This window comes from Morone saxatilis, unplaced genomic scaffold (assembly GCF_004916995.1).
Source record: "Morone saxatilis isolate NCDOM2014 unplaced genomic scaffold, NCSU_SB_2.0 Contig21, whole genome shotgun sequence".
NCBI lineage: Eukaryota > Metazoa > Chordata > Actinopteri > Moronidae > Morone > Morone saxatilis.
In genome coordinates, this window is record NW_023339774.1 from 8,431,626 (window position 1) to 8,434,729 (window position 3,104).

Genomic DNA, 3,104 nt, shown 5'->3' on the forward strand with positions numbered 1-3,104 from the left:
CCGACACTAGTGGATCTTTTTTCTGCCTCGTATTCTTGTGTTGAGGGGGGTGGGGTTGTAAGGGAGTGTGCATGACACTGTGATTAACACACACACACACACACACACACACACACATACATATGCTGTGGCTCTGTCGCTCCAAGTTCCTTTCCTTGTTAGCGTGCATGGTAGGGATTTCTTGGTTGGCTGGAGAGGCAGCGATTGTGTGTTTATATGCACGTATGCTATGTGTGTGTGTGTGTGTGTGTGTGTGTAAGGGTGTGAGTGTGTGTCTAAGGAGACCAGGATGTAATTAGACACAATGGCAGTAGCTAATGGAACAGCTGCCTCTTTGTAAATGTTGCTTGCTGCTGCCATGTGGATGCACAAACACACACACACACTTTCTGTGACCCACCAGTCGCTCAGGGCACCTCACCCGTGTCTTGTCCCTAATTTTTCTTTCTTTCTTTCTTACTCTTTCTTTTCTTTCTTTATTTCTCCTGTTGTCTTCTCACCTCTCTGTTTTCCTTCCTCTTCTGCCCTTTTTTTCTGCTCGAGCTTGTTTTTTAACTTTTCGCCTTGCTGTTGCACTCTCTGATCTCTCACACAAAGAACTCTCTCTTTTCAAGCTCCCTGCCTTTTTTCCTTTTCTTTCACTTTCTACTGCTCTCTCTTTCCCTTGCCCTCTTTTTTCCCCTCTGCCTGTCTCTCTTTCTTTCTTTGTGTATGCTCTGTTCCTTTGTGTGGCACTATGTCTCTATCTCTGCTCTCTCTGCCTCACTTTTCCTTTTCCCTCCCTCCCTCCCTGCCCTTTTCTTGGCTATCAGACCATTTTTCCAGCAATGAGACTCGTCACCCCTCCCCCTTTCTGTCCTCTCCCTCCATCCCCTCCCTCCTCCTCCTCTTCCTCCTCTTGTGGCAGAGCTCCTATCAGAGAAATGATAACACTACGTCACTCTGTAATCTGGCAGAGGAGGGCTGCAGCAGCAGCACACACACACTGAGCTCTCTACTTTCTCCATTGCTGCCGTAGCAAAGACCAAATCTGTCTCGTTTTCCATCTATCACTCTCTCCCTCCTTTTTTGTCTCCTGTCCACCCTCCTGTCTCTCTTTCACTCTCTGTACCAGAGACCTTGATGTGTGCGTCTGTGTTAGATAGTCTCAACAGCCGCCTTCGACGTCATGCTGCTGTAAAATCTCCATAGTAACGTGACCTTGCCCATCGCAGCCCTCCATCTCGTCCATGTTTCCATCTTTCATCTCTCCCTCTTTCTGTCTCGCTTTCCTTTGACAGGCAGCTGTCTGGGGCAAATGATAAGGAAGTAAATCTCTGTTTGACCTCGTAATGGGCGGGCCCTGCCGTCACTCCCTACCCCTAACAGATAGTCTCTGTGTGTGTGTGTGTGTGTGTGTATTTGTTTGCATGTAACAAGAGGTCACTAATACACACACATTCTCCTGTCGTACCTCTCGTCGTACTGAACCTTCAATTATTTTTCTATCTGTGGCATTTCACAGTAACTACTGGGAACGCTCCTCCCTGAGTGTGCTGAGGGATGACTTCAAATGAGCCACGGTTTGATCGTGATGTTCTGGTGCCGCTGATTGTTTGTTAATGCCTGCCACTGCCATGTCACCCCGGTCTGGAACGGCACAAACAGTTCCTGCTGAAACTGCACAAACTTGCCCTCCCCCCTCCTAGTTCTCTGCCTCAATCTCTCCCTCTCTTTCTGTCACTCTCTCGTTCCTCCTTTTACTTTTTCACACTCTTGTACTCTGCGCTGTAATTGAGTGAACACTGGTCTGCTCTATCTTTCTGTCACTCTACCACTCCAGCTCAGTTAAGGTGTTTTAATCAAAGAATAGCTCTGAAAGGATCATTGCTAAAAAGAACACAATCATACAGGTTTTAAGATTTTGTGGAATGTGTTTTCTTTCCAGTTATATGAGATTAGTCAAAGATGGAGATAAACATATGCAAACAAAGACAAACACAAAATTACTAGCCAAACTGTTAATCACACTGTACAGACAGATTTCCTACTATGACCTTGGTGTGGTTGTGTGTATGTAGTTTTTTTGTCCAGTGAAAGATTGTTCCTGGCCTTTTGGCTGTTCAGATTTACCTTCAAATAAGTTGGTTAGGATAATCTGGCTTGTTTATCTCCTGCCTGATGGTCTGTCTGCTCTTGTTTCCTGTCCTGTTGGACTTTGTTGGACTGATGTTGCTGTTTTCAGCTACCACTGATGAATATAACTGTTGGAGCCTTTTGTTTGTCTTATTAAAGAACTCCAAGGCATCACAGTTTGAGTTAAAATTACGCAATCACTACGCATCTGTAATCATGTAGAGACAGACAAAGGTGTGTGACATTAGGACACCAAGAATAAATAGTTTTCAACCGCTCGCAAGCAAGATATACGCTAAACACTACACTGTTTTCGCTTTAGTTGTTTACTGCGGGTTTGTAGCATCCATCAAACTATTGTACTGCACATTCACACGCGCTTTACTCATTCATTCACACGTTCGCTGCTGCAACCAAAACCCAGACAATCAATCTTCCATCAAGGCATCTCCGCAAGAAAGTGATAAATATTTTCAATATTATGGAAGCAGGTTGAAACCAAGTGCGTCCCTAAAGTCGTTGATGAAGCTTAACTTTAGGATTGAAAGCCATACCAACAATGTTATCATAACAGACAGAAAAGCTGGGGAAAGCTACCACAATTACTAGCTGTGTTGATAGCCAATTTCAATGCACATGTGTCAGTTCTCAAAGAGTAGACACAGTTTGTGGTGTGAATCTTTTTTGAGTGACAGCTTGAAGAGAACTTCCTAAATATTTGGTCAGCTCTGTTTTTCCTGTACCCACTTGCAAGGAGAAACACTCACTGGCACACGTGGACAGGGACATGCATAGTTATTCACAGAAATACACTGACTAATAAAGGTCATCTGTAACACTGCTCGCCACACCTATAGCAGCTGCTCTGATATGAGCACACAGTTACCTGCACCCCAAGCTGTGTGTGGTCATGTGAGACACTAACACACACTCAGCAACAACATTGTGCTAAACACACCATCAACTCATTTCCTGTGTGTGTGTGTGTG